The following is a 14330-nucleotide window of genomic DNA, read 5'->3' as shown; positions in this document are numbered from 1 at the left end:
AATCCGCTTGAAGTGCTTTATTGGAAGACTTTGCCTGGTCATTCACTTGTGGATAATAAGACGACGATTTTTTGTGAATGACCATGTAGAAAGTCGTTATTTCCCTTACCACTTGAGCCACAAAATGCTTCCCACTATTGCTCACCAGCTCAAACGGACAATCGAACCAATAGAGCACTTGGCTATGGAGCGTGTGGTGTTGTCCCATTATGCCCATGCTTCCACCCACTTTGTACAATAATCTATCGCTGCCAACACATAGCAGTTCCAAGTTCGTAGAGCTACAAGCTTGAAAGGACCTATGAAGTCCAATCCCCATTTCTAAAAAGGGCCCAAACGGAGCATTGGTTGCATCAGTATGAAGTATCAATCCGAAGGCTGTCCCAACCGTTGACATAGATCGCACCGCATAGTGAACCGGCGGGCATCCTTTTGTAGTGTCAGCCACCACAACTCTACTTGCGACACCTTCTTGGCCATAATCGCTCCTGCAAAGTGACCACCTACCACTCTGCAATGCGCCTCCATGAGGACCACTTCTTTGTTGGGATATGTGTGATCAAGGGCTTGCTAGGTGCATGTGTGCATCCACTAGCAGTCATATGGTTGTCTGTGTGTGTGTAGAAGAGGCACACTTAGTGCCGTAGGACATGGCATAAGTGGTGATGTAGTGCAAAGGCATGGGGAGGTGCCTTAGATTTAGGAATCCCTATGATGTAGGGATTGATTTCCTTTGATGTAGGAGAGGTGCCATGGATTTAGGACACCTTCTCTCCATTTCTATAAAAGAGGGACTTCCCTCTCAAAATCAAAAGAACACCCATTTCAATATCTTTTGTGTTCTCACTCCTCTTTCCACAATGCATCTATTCTTCCCCATGTTGCAACATGTGGTATCAGAGCTGTGATCCTCCTTGAGCTTTTAGACTCCTAGTCTACCACCTCATCATCTTTGTCAACCTTCTTCCATATCTATCCCGTCTTTCCCAATTCTGCCCGAATCTTGTAGCATCAATTTCTCCAGATCCAACCGTTAACTTTGAAAATTCTTTTAGCTCCAACTTCCCCACACTAGGGCACACCTCTTCACTATTAGGATTGACAGAATTTTACTCTGAGCTATCGTGCTGCTTCATTCTTTGCTTGCCAATCTTGCTCAAAATTCGACCCGTTGGGAGATAATTACATAAAAGTCGTAGTTGGGCGTCCTTATTAGCTACTTGCTGTTCAAGTTTTAGCCCATTTGGTCCATATATGTAGGAGAAATTAGAAAAAAACCAGTCAACTTTCAAGCTTCTGCCCTAGAAAATGCCACACAAAATTTCACCATTCCTCTTTGCTGGAAGTAGTCCTCAATAAGAGCTTCCATTTGCCTTTAAAAGCCCTCTCAAATCTTTTCTCTTCAGCTTCAATTGCACCCTCCAGCTTTAGACTGTTCAATTTGGAGGTAATGTAAGAAAATAATACAACGTCTATGCTGAATAGATAACAGGATCTCATACGCAAGAGAGAAAACAAGATAGTATGGAGAATCCAAAATTTAATTACTGTAGAATTGATACAATAGATGGCACTACCTCCCAACCGTGCACTCCTGTGAAAGAAGCTTCGATGGTGTACCGGCAATAGTAGAAGATGGAGGCTGGATGCTAAGGAATCAGGGTTGCTGTAGCCATTGATAAAATGGGCTTCATGGGCTTGCTCTTCAATAGCCACCAGTCATAGTCAGTTAGGCTCAATTGGGTGGCCAACCCAGTCCGCCTAAAACGGTCAATTGGGGGTCGGTCCACCGACCATACGATAGAACCGGTGCACAAAACAGAGCAACTAACCTACGGTCTCCGTTCAGCCCATAGCCATCCGGGATATTTGAGGCTCCAAACGAGCCCCGCAACCTGAGAGTGGGCTACCCTGAGAAATGCTCTATCTACCCTCAGTGCGGTCAGTCAAGGGATGCCTTCCCACACTTGCATGTAGCCTAGTTGGCAGTGTGCCAACTCTATCTGAAGCCGTCCAGCCATTAGGCCACACATGGCCCCCATCTGGTGTCCAAACCAGGACCTACCGGATAACCGAGCTACTTAAATGCCTTCTCCTCATATGGGGAGCTTACAAGTAGAGTTAGCTGGTTCCCGCATAGTTACATGAGAGTGGAGCATTGATATCTAACACCCCCCCTCAATGTCCACCTGCAAGTGAACTTACTTTTTCGGCCCAATGCCAAATCAATGAAGATGCCTCTCCAGCAAGTCTCTTCCAAGAGCCTTTGTGAAGATGTCAGCAGCATTCTCTGTAGTTGAACAGTACACTAAGTCGACCTCTCCATCCATGATCAGCTTGCGTACAAAGTGATATTGAATCTCAATGTGTTTTCGGCGAGCGTGGAACACCGGGTTCTTTGCAATCGCCATGCAACTCTGATTGTCACATGATAACTACATAGGCTTGTTCTGCACTGCACCCATGTCCCCCGAAATCCTCCTCAACCACACTGCTTCACAAGAAGCAAAGCATGCAGATTTGTACACTCAGCCTCCGTAGAAGAAAGAGCAACTGTGGGTTGCTTCTTCCTGACCCATGACACAACTCCAGATCTAAGTGAGAAATACTACCTTGTCACTAATCTGTTGTCCACGTCTCCTGCCCAATCCAACTCAAAGAATCCGGTCAAGATGTTGCCCTTGGTATAGGTGATGCCATAATGTATTTCAGCACCCGCATCCGTGCCCTCCAATGGTTCTCCTAGGGCTTATTGGAAAACCTACTTAGTACACCAGTCGCAAAACTGATGTCCAGCCGTGTGTTGCACAGGTAGATCAAGCTGCCCACAAGCCTTCTATACTACGCTTCATCCACCAGTGGTGATGAATCCTCACTTGAGAGCTTCACGTCAACCTCCATAGGGGTACCAACTGTTTTGCACTCAGCCATGCCAAATGCCTTCAGTATCTCTCCAGCATACTTCAGCTGTGAAATAGTCTGAGGTCTATCATTTCAAACTCTCTTCCTAGCAAATGCTTCATCTGCGAGATCTTCTCTTCATGGTTCCCTATTATGACAAGGTCATCCACATAAAGGACCACGATCATACACCTGCCTCCTTCTCCTAAGATATACAAATTTGCATCAGATGAGCTCCTCCTGAACCCGTTTTGTAGAAAGTAGGCATCAGTTCGCTGGTACCATGCTCGTGGGGCCTGTTTCAGCCCGTAAAGTGCCTTCTTCAGTTTGTAGACTTTACCTTCTGAACCGGGGATCTCAAAACCTGGTGGTTGTTCCACGTATACCTCCTCCTTGAGATCTCCATTCACAAAGGTGGATTTCACATCCATCTAAAACACGGGCCAACTTCCTTGGGCAGGGGCAGCTAAAGCCAAAAAACTAGATTTCACATCCATCTGAAACACGGGCCAACTTCCCTGGGTAGCTAAAGCCAAAAAACTATGAATTGTGGTTAGTCAAATTGTGGGAGCAAAAGTATCTTGATAATCAAAACCATGTACCTGTGCAGATCCTTTTGCCACGAGCCGAGCCTTGTACTTATCCAACGTGCCGTCAGACTTGTACACTTGATCTTATACACCCACTTGGTTCTGATTACCTTGGGCTTTGGTGGTCGATCCACAAGGTCCCAAGTGTTTTTCTTCATTATGGAGCCATACTCTGACTGAAACTCTGACTGAATAGTCTCCATCCACCTATCATGGCCCTATGCCTCTTCAAGACACTTGGATTCATAAGAACGAATCACTTCTGTCATCAAAGCATAGTTGACCAAGTATTCCTACGCCCTTGTTTGCTCCTCTAATCTCTTGGACCGGCGGTGTTCGAATGGTTCCTCCTCAATGGCTGGAGGTTCTCTACTGTCCAAAAGTTGCTATTGTGGTTCTGCAGGCTCTAGGCAGAGATGTATTTTGATGGGGTTTGACTTTGATCAAGCCTATGATAGAATAAAATGGGATTTCATTCGGGTGGCATTGGAAAGGTTGGGGGTTTTTGTAGGATGGTGGGAGCATTATTTGGGAATGCTGCTGCAATACTCTGTCTAAATGGGGGTATGGTGGGAAGATTTGAGCTTAAAAGATCTATGGGGCAAGGGTGTCCCTTGGCACCCTTGTTGTTTGCCATCTGTACAGTTCCTCTTGTGCATATGATTAAGAAAGGGGTGGCTTTGGGAGAAATTAAAGGGGTAATGTTGCCTTCAGGGAGTCATTAGTGTCCTCAGCTATTTTGTAGATGATATGGTGGCCTTGCCTTTGGAATGCAGGGGGAGTGTGAAGAATTCGTTTGATGTGTTGCAAAACTTTTGTCGGATTTCAGGTTCTGTGTGTAGTTCGGAGAAGATATTTGGGCTGAGGTCCAATCCGGGGCCATTGCTTGAGTGGCTGACGGATCTGCCTCCTGTCAACTGGGTTTAAAGAGGTGTGGTAATTGGATACTTGGGAGCCATTGGGGATGGAGACAGAGGTTCGATTGGTTTAAAGAGAAGGTTTGGAAAAAAATGAGAGCATGGCACGGGAAGTGCAAGGGTGCTGATAGTGGAACATGTGTTGTCTGCATCAACCAATTACTAGCTTCGATCTTGAGGTTTAAAAAGGAGCATTGGTTGGAGGTAGAAGAAGAGAAGAAGAAGAGAGGATGCTAAGGTCTTTTATTTGGATGGAGGATAGAAACAATAGGAAGTGGCATTACGTTCCTTGGGATGCTATGAAGTTGCTGAAGGATACAAAGAATTTGGCGTGCAGGCTAAATGGATACCTAGGGTATTTGACGGCAGGGTGTCTTGGGTGGTTTGTGGAACATGCTAAGAGCAAGAGTGTGGGTAAGTGGACGAATATGTTATGGTATGACTTGGTATTCTCTTGGTTCCCTTTGAAAGTATGAGCCCGATTGATGCTTGGAAATGGTGTGGAAAACTGATGAGATGGGAAGGTAGGTCGGGGTTAAGGGGGATGCAAGTCTAGTTTTTTTTGTCAATGTGGAATGTTAGGAGTGAATTGGTTCTTAACGTAGGGGTGGGGGTAGGATATAGATAGGATGCAGTATTACTACTGAATATGAGCAAAGTGGGAATGTGTGTGAAGGATCTAAGTATGGCTCTAGGCTAGTTTTATAACTATATATGGTGTTGTCATGGGCAGTCTGCCCTTCTTTGTTGTAATTTTGCTCTTTTTGTAAATAATAAGCCGACATGTTCGGCAAATTTTCTCTAAAACGGAAGTAATCTCGCTGCTTCTTAGAAGGGACTGCTATAATGTGTTAGAGATCTATCTAAAATCAACTACTTTTATCGTAATAGAAACTAAGGTTCACACCAAAACTCGGAGAGGAGGGCGGTCAAACATCAAAAAAATTTGGACCATTTCTCGATTTGTGCGTGTCATCCTTGCGCAGGGGCGATGCTAATCTTCTCTGTATCGTTCCAATTTTATCAGATGTCTCCGAAGAGACATGAGCGAGGCGGGGTCTCCTGGTCTTATAAACCGTGTTTGCACGCTGACTCAAGTCTATGTGGGATAAAGGGGCTTGCTCCTTCGTACACGTGGCGGCACCAGCCAAGTTCTTCATGTCTTTTTTTTTTGCGTTCATCAGAAACGTCGGACCACAAGCATGCAACAAACGGGTCAGCACACAGACAGCTGCATCTTCTTCGACTTCTCTTTCAACCTTGCGCTATTGATTCTTGCACAGATAGCATGGAACGCTCAATTCCGTATTTTCTTTTGGCATATTCCGCATCCAAACACGGAGATTAATCACCCAACATGCGTCGTTTTCCCCTTTTTATCTCCTGCTTTTGCACCAGGGATGCGACACCAGCAAGGAGTCCGCACCAAGCAAGCCACCTTTTCCATTCAAAGCATCAGACTAGACTTTCAGCAGCCCAAAGCCACCTCACTTCAGCCCCTCTGTACCACACCAGATCCGCCCCCTCTCCACCATTGTAAACAGCCCGTTCAATGCAGTAATACAATGTTCCATGGACAAGTTCGTGGTCAGAAACTCCTCACCTTCGCTGATGCAAGAGTTTATCTCTGTCAGTGCAGCCAAGAGAGCTCAGCTCACACTCCACTAAAGAAAAGGTGGACCTGACCTGACCCGGAATGCAGGATTCTGTCAAGAGCAACAAGAAGGCGACGGAAGCTACTTTGAAGGGGTCTCCAATTGGGTAGATAGCCGGACTCTCCCATACAGGCAGCAACGGACATTGTTCTACATGCTCGCTGGTGGCACCACTTTGAAGTTCAATGGACATGGCTTTTGGTTCCTATGGCCATCACCGCTAGAGAACCCTCGAATTGAGCTTCTCTTGGGATCTTTGCTACCCAGCAAGCATATGCTTATTGGCTCAAAAGGCCACGGAGGAAGAGTTGGAAATCCAGTTAGAGGACTTGCTCTTGCTTACAGCAGGGTCATATTGCCCAGCCATTCTCCATACACACCTTCTCTACAAAAAGTAGGCCATGATGTGCTAGGGCTACCACGCTCTCAATTGTCAGTTTTCGATGCCTAAGATGGACTATATTTCTGGGATGGCTCAATGGAGCTAAGATGGTTTAACAAATGACTTGAAGAGTCGATGCCATCAGATTCGGAATCGCAAAGAGACCAAGGTAGGCCTACCTCCCTCCATCTCCATCATTGAAGATAAGAGTCCAGCTGTCTCTGGCTATTATAACGAGAAGGGCCAGTATGAGTTCGTGGTAATGCCCTTCAGATTCATCAGTGGTGCAGCCAGATATTTCTCAAGGTACAGGTCAAAACCTTTCAACTTGTTGATGCTCCGTCAGACTTCCTAATACTGCAGCCAACTGCTGCCCTTGGATGCTCAGCGGTGATTTGGTTCACTGCTCCTATCGCTGCCTCAAACTGAGCTTAGCTCCTGGAGGGTCAATGGTGCTCACATGAATCATTGGGGTCTGTATAGATGAGAGGGACTCCGTCTGTCCGCCCAGAATCATCACACACTGGCCAGTCTGTAAAACAGCTGACTGACAGACCCTATGCTCTGTCAAAATGCCGACTGATCTGTGGTTTTGACAACAGACCGCCCTCTTTGGCCCATGCAAAGGTTGGGTTTATAAGCCCCATGTATAGGCCCTTGTTTGGGATCCCATGTGCCCCAGCGTCAGCCAATTAATAGAGATGTTTTGGAGCATCCAAAGGGATCTATAGCCGTGGCTGCCACACAAGCAGGCAGCAAGCTTGCTCCCTAAGCAGTGCGATAGCAGACAAGTAGCACTGAATTTGGGCCCGTCTTGTCCAGTTTAGGCAGCATGTCAAGGGGGTGGATCAGCCTCTATCAGGGCTATCTCGCCTTGCTAGGTAGGTCTACAAGGGACCGCCGACTGTCTAGCGGACAGCAGATCGAGTATACAGCATCCGCAGCGAAAAGCCCCAAACCCAGTAGCAAGCACTTGCAGCCCATGGGGGCTCCTCTCTTTCTAGCTTTCGGTTAACTCAACATGTAAGCAAGCCTTCCACTACTGAAAGTAGTGCTTATGACATGAGCATGCTTCAGGTGAGTTAGTAGTGTGGCTAGTGCCTGCTACATTGGTATTGTATCGTTGCTTACAAGTAGCTGGCATGCTTCAACCCAGCGACAAGCAGCTGGCATGGGCCAGATTCAGCCATGGGGAGCAGGGTCGAGCACGAGGGATGCGACAGCAGCAAAGAGCAGGCTTCAGTCCGCACCAGGACCAAGAGACATGCCAAGAAGGCCCTCATATAGACCATCTGATACATCTGATAGGTTGTCGGTGGTAGGGCAGTACATAAGCTTGATGATGCCCTCGATAATGAGCTCTCAAACAGAGTGGTAATAGACCTCAATGTGCTTTGTCCATGCATTGAACACGGGGTTCTTTGTGATGGCAATGTACTCTGGTTGTTGCACATGACAGTCGTCGTCTCCTCCTGAAGCACGTCCATATCCTCCAGAAGCTATCTGAGCCACAATGTCTCGCATGCTGCCGTGCACCTAGCTCTGTACTCCACTCTTGTAGATGAAAGGGCAACTGAGGGTTGTTTCTTGCTTAGCCCTGAGATGGCCCCTGATGCAAGTACAAAAACCGTAGCCCGTGGTTGATCGCCTGGTATCTGCGTCACCTGCCCAATCAAAATCACAGAATCCGCCCAACTCCACCCTTGTGGTATATGTGATGCCATAGGTGGATGTACCCTTCAAGTATCGTGATACCCCTAAACCTGACCTCCAATGATTCTCCCTGGGTTGGGCAGAGAACTGATAGAGCAGCCCTATAGCATAGGAGATATTTGGCCTGGTGTTGCTAAGGTAGAGCAAGCTGCCCACCATCCTCTGATACTGTTTGGCATCCTTCCTTGTCTCCTTTTTTACCTTGGTCTTCCATTCTTTAAACTTCTTGAAAGCTTGAGATTTCCTGGACAAGAATGCTAGAGTCCTCGTGTCCATTATGTGGTGTGCATTTGGAACTTTTAAAACTTATCGTTGACCTACAACCGTTGGTCTCTAGTAGACAAAGAGTTACAAGATTCTTATAGAGGAAGGAGTTTGGTAGCCAAAAATTGCACTTTGTACCTTGGGGAACCAATTTATACTCCCAGTAAACCCAAGTCATACGACTGAAATCATCAATCAATAAGAGAGAGTAGCTTGAACTTGCGAATGAGTTTGTTGACATGGGCCCACCTATGTCAGAATAAACCGACTCCAACGGTTCCTTCACCCTTGATGTGGCCTTTTATGGGAATCTTTCCCAGTGTTACTTGTTCTTCAAGCAAGCTCTCTAGACTTTGTTAGTGCTTGCAATCGGTGGAAGTCCATCCACACTGTGTGACTTCTGCATCTCTGTCAGAGTGCCATAGTTGACATGTCCGAATCTCTCATGCCACAACTACTAGCATCCATGGTCCATGGTCACCATTTAAAAAAACTAGATCATCTTGTAACATGTCCTCATTTTGCTTGTGAAGAACTAATCAAAACCAATCTTGATAACTAATTAAATTACCAGAATGTCAATATTAACATATCCATCTAAGATAACTAAATTTTCCCCCCTTGAAAAAGACTTCTATTAAGTATGAAAAATACCTACGTGAGCAAGCTCACAGTAGAAATACATCATGTTGTACATGAGCAAACCCTCCTAAAATAGGGAACAAAAAACTCAAAATGATCTGGAAAGAAACCAAGGTTGAGGCTGAAAGTGCCATCTCAACCCTACTGTAGTCTCTAAGAAAAAGGGAAACCCCTCCATTCTCTAAGGAATATAACCCTCTTGGCTAAGGCTGCCCGGGAAGAACCAATTAAATTAACCATTGCCATATAAATTAACTAAGATAACTAACTAAATTAACCATTGCCATATAATCAAAATCTTCTTTAGCTTCTCTCTAGTCAATGCCTTTGTTTGTCTTGTATTTGATGATTTAGTTTCTTAGGTGCTAGCATCAATCATCTATTTCTTGGAGGCAAATTCCATATAATTTTCCCTCTCTCTTGTTATCACTTGTGTAGATATGAAGTACCATGGGAAATTAGAAAGCTTTGATTTTTTCAGTAAATGCATGGTAGATGGCAACAGTGGGATTTGCAATTTTCTTTCCAGCTCTTGCAGTATTTTGGCATCTCCTATATCCTTTTCTCTTTCACCAAATGAAAGATATACCTTAAATGTAAACAACATCACAATAGCAATCATGTAAGAAGTGAAAACCTAAAAACACTGTCCATTTCTTGAAGTAGTAAACAACATTGTGACATAGACATATTAAGGACAAGGACTATGCTTACCTAAAGGCCACCCTATTTGATATGAAGTTAAGCTTTGATAACTTTTGAGGGGTGCATGTCCTTTTCTTCCCACTTTGATATCTACTTTACCATGCTTGGCTCACATTAATGTGGAGAACATGTCCTTTTTGCCCTCAAATTTGATACTTTTCAAGTATTTCTACAATGTACAGCCATGAAGTATAGCTACTGGATGAAGCATGCTTGATACTGTACACAAGTTCTTCAAGACCCCACAATAACAAAATCTAAACTTTTTCAAGGTATAACTCTCTTGCATTGAGCCATATATGTTGCGCACACAAGAATGACTTCAATTTTGCTAGGAAACTTTTCTAGATTTGAGAAAAAGGTAGCCACTGCAGTGAATGATTTCATAATGAAGGAGCAAAACATAGCTACACTCTATCAAGTCTCCACATCAAGCATATGATACATGTCTTTCATGACTCTATTTGACTCTAGTAATGATAAGAACATCAGTTTTTTTCTCCATTCTAAATTACTAGGTTTATGATCTTAGGTTTCTATAATTTCACAATTGTATCAGGACTGTCATACCAAAGGGAAAATAATCTTGACCTCAACACCAGGCTTAGGACTAAGACAAATCAATACCTGCAAATCCTTGATGCTAATACGTGTTACAAGCAAAGTCTCTATGTATGAAAATGAAGCCTCCACAAATTGCACAAAGGCTACATTGCCCATCCTATTTGAAATCCATTTTAGGATTAAACCACCGATCAACCGGCATGTGACCCATCTCCTAGAAAAACCAAAAACATATTCCGACACGGAGCATGTTACTTGCCAAAGCCAGCAAATAGCATACACAATGAGCCTTTCTATTTCTTTTCTTAGTTCCAAGGGGATATTACTTACTACATTATTCATTTCTCTCTTTCATTTTAAATTGTATTCAATTTTTTTGAACATAATCGAGAAAGGTATCAATGCAAACCTTATTGAAATATAAAGTAAGTAATATTTTACCTGCAATACAAGATGTGTGATGTAGCTGATACAAGAGACACTATGCCTTTTTTGCCTTCTCTTGTTTTTCACTCCACTTCTCTACTTTGGTGGACTCCTTACAAGCCAAGGCACTTCAAGTCACATTGCATATGTTATTAGGATTGATAAGGGTGTCACTCAAGCTTGGCTTGATGAGAGCATGTTTATTAAGTCTGCAAGGAAGATTGTACAATGACACAACACAAAATTAGCCCAAAATTAGTTGCTTAGTTCAATAGCCTTGCTATAGATGTAATTGCAATGAGGGATTGAGATTGTCTCATACAAGCTCACTCTTGGACGTCTAGACAAGATTGCAAACTTGTTTATCCTCCTTGAATCAATCAAGGTAGACATGACCAAATTTGTCTCCCTATATGCCTCATCCAGTGATGAATGTTAGAATCCAAGAGCATGTGCCTAGCGTGCCCCCCGCCAAGACCGCTAGCACCTCACGGAAGTGCACAACCTTCATGGCCACTACGGAGGCTCTGGCATGTGTGTATGGCAGGTCCCCACCCCTGCCATAAGGCACCCTTGCCTAGCCAGCCCTCCAACCTCCACAAAAGGCAAGCTTGGGGGAATTGAAGATAGGAGGGGCAACTTGGACTATTTATGTCCCTTCATCTTCCACACACCTTTGTATGTGGGATAATTCAACCCTTTCTCCTTCTTCTTATCCCCTTTGTCCATGAGAGATTTGCACCTCCAACACCCCCCTCCAATCGATCATGGAGAGAGGTGGCCGGGGATACCCGGGCTCTGATACCATGTTAGAATCCAAGAGCATGTGCCTAGCGTGCCCCCCGCCAAGACCGCTAGCACCTCACGGAAGTGCACAACCTTCATGGCCACTACGGAGGCTCTGGCATGTGTGTATGGCAGGTCCCCACCCCTGCCATAAGGCACCCTTGCCTAGCCAGCCCTCCAACCTCCACAAAAGGCAAGCTTGGGGGAATTGAAGATAGGAGGGGCAACTTGGACTATTTATGTCCCTTCATCTTCCACACACCTTTGTATGTGGGATAATTCAACCCTTTCTCCTTCTTCTTATCCCCTTTGTCCATGAGAGATTTGCACCTCCAACAATGAAAGCCATGCCATTGATCTATGATTGCCTCCCCACACATAGAATAGTTTCCTTAACATGAAGTTCATCTCCGTCTCACTCAATGAACCATAGCATGGGGACCATGCTTCGAAGCATCGTTGCACGGATAATTCCCATCTTCCGGAGCATCACCCCAATTCCCATTCTCCTTCCATCCCTCCCGAACAGAATTTGGCAGGGTGGACCTTTCACTCCCTTCGCCATAGTGCCGCGGGATGCCTTCACTTGGGACTAAGAGCACGGGGAAATAACAATCTCAGCAAGGGCCAGACATAAAGATTAAGGGGCCCCTACTCATCCTTGATATCCTTCCACAAAGGAGCCATGAATCTCTAATTGTATCAGACACAATTGTTTCCTCTCCATCACATTGCAAAGGGAAACAATAAATGCACTTTTCTCTAGTACATTCTCATATTGAAAAGCACTTTTTAGTGAAGCAACATCACTCTTAAGACCTCTAACCAAGCTACATAAAGAAATCAAAGGACACTTGTTTGAGCTCAAAATTTTTCACCTAGACATGTTGCCATCTCCATGAATTGACTAGATGTCAATGTCAATCAATGTCTATCAAATCAAGACCGAGGTTTTGTCCTCCTCAACATTAATCCCAGGAGAATGTTTACCTACCACAATAAGATTATCTAGCTTCACATTCTAGCAACCATATCCTGACTAGAAAGGGCCTCAAGCAGCTATCCACTGAAGCATCATTTTTTTTTGTCCCTCCCCCCCACTCTGGGGGAGACTATGTAGGAACTCTTTCTCTTAACTTAAAAGAACTCTTATTTCCACCTCTCATCTTCCTATTAAATAAAAAACACAACCTCAATAGAATGTATGACAAGTGAAAATTTCTTAAAATTGGAAACTTATTCCCAAACCCTAAAATCAAAATCTACTATCAAGAGATATCTAGCAACATTTTAGAGAAATCTAAACCATTTTTAATGTATCACGTAAGGCTTGAAGAAGAGAGCATCAAAATAAAATCCCACATCCCAAAATTCATTATCTTGCTTTTACATGTATGGTATGGTTCTTCACTTAATTGCATTTACATGTGAGGATGATAGAGAAGATTTGAATCGTATATTAGATATTATTTGTATTCGACATATGTATATAAAAAACATGTTAGCTAGGCTGGCTGGCAAGTAGTTTCTTTTTCTAGTATTTCTGCTAGGATCAGTGATGCTTAGTTAACTGATTTGTATGCTTGCTTTTTTCAAGCATGGTTTTTTCTCTAGGGGAAGGGGGGGGGGGGGTGTAGGGACATTGTAAAACCAAATACCCTTATAGAACATATGGTGTGGCCTTTTAAAAACAATGGCATTCAGGACTCATATGTGGAGTGAGATATACTACTAAAATTAAATTTATGCACATGAACTCACATGTTCAATGGCATGCAGAATTCAAATTTAAGGCATGCAAAATTAAATTCAAGGCATGTAGACCTGCACACCTAATGAAATTTCCTTGATATATTTATGGAATAAATGCCCTTATGCATTTAAGGCATGTTACCCTTGGCATACCATTGTGATTTCAAGGCATCTGAACTTTGAGATGTCAATGGAATACCAAAAAATAAATATAGTGTATGCTATTTGGGGTTTTTACATAGTGCCCCCCACTTGCCGGGTCTTCTAGCCAACTGCTCTCTTCCAAGAAGCTACAATGATCATCAACCATCCTCTCATCTAAGAAGCTTCTCATGATCAATAGCCTCACTTTTGAGAAGCTGCAATGATCATCATGGACCCACTAGCATATGTATGGGCAACTAGCACTGGTTTTTTTGAATTTCTTGCCTCAATCTAATTGATTGCTCCTCTACTCCAAGGGAATATACATGCACATCCTCTTCTCGAAAGGATTTTGAAAGCATCTATATTGATTTTCCACATATTTGCATGGCAACCTAAGAAAAAATGTATGATACACCTTGGGATACTTCTATGGGCACCCATGAAGTGTTCATTAGACATTATGGAATAGAAATGAATCTTGGGTTTGCAAATTGTTTTCTCCATTCTCTCATGGACCATGGGATCCATTCATTTCTAGACTTGGAGGAGCTTCCCAAAGGAAATGACATTCGCCCTCATGCTAGAAGCTGCTAGCAGAGTAACCATTCAAGGGTTTGTCTTCACTAAAATTTACAAAATCTCGTACTGGTGTCTAAAAGATCTTGTGAATATGATGGAGAGTAAGCGAAATCACCATGTGAAGGTGATTTTGTTCTTCTATGATGTGAGACCCAAAGGTTTGCAGATGGAAGACAATGAGACATTTGCACACTATTTCATAGACCATTTGGAGAAGTGCAAGCATGAAGAGGAGGATGTCAAGTAGTTGAAAGATGCTTTGAGGGAGGCGTCATGGGTCGAGAGCTTCCGGCTGGATACCTATAAC

The 14330-nt window shown here is 43.9% G+C and overlaps 1 non-coding gene across 1 annotated transcript; it reads right to left on the bottom strand.

Moving 5' to 3' along the window:
* Nucleotides 1-5348: 5348 nt before the first annotated feature.
* Nucleotides 5349-5451, bottom strand: LOC147898256 (U6 spliceosomal RNA). The gene has a single exon (XR_015541617.1). It is a non-coding gene; the product is annotated as a U6 spliceosomal RNA (small nuclear RNA).
* Between the last annotated feature and the right edge of the window lie 8879 nt (nucleotides 5452-14330).

This window comes from Dipteris shenzhenensis, chromosome 9 (assembly GCF_047967505.1).
Source record: "Dipteris shenzhenensis isolate YYH24624 ecotype China chromosome 9, Dip_SZ_1.0, whole genome shotgun sequence".
NCBI classification, from domain to species: Eukaryota; Viridiplantae; Streptophyta; class Polypodiopsida; order Gleicheniales; family Dipteridaceae; genus Dipteris; species Dipteris shenzhenensis.
Note: the sequence above shows the minus strand (reverse complement) of the source record. Positions and strands in the feature narration are given on the sequence as shown.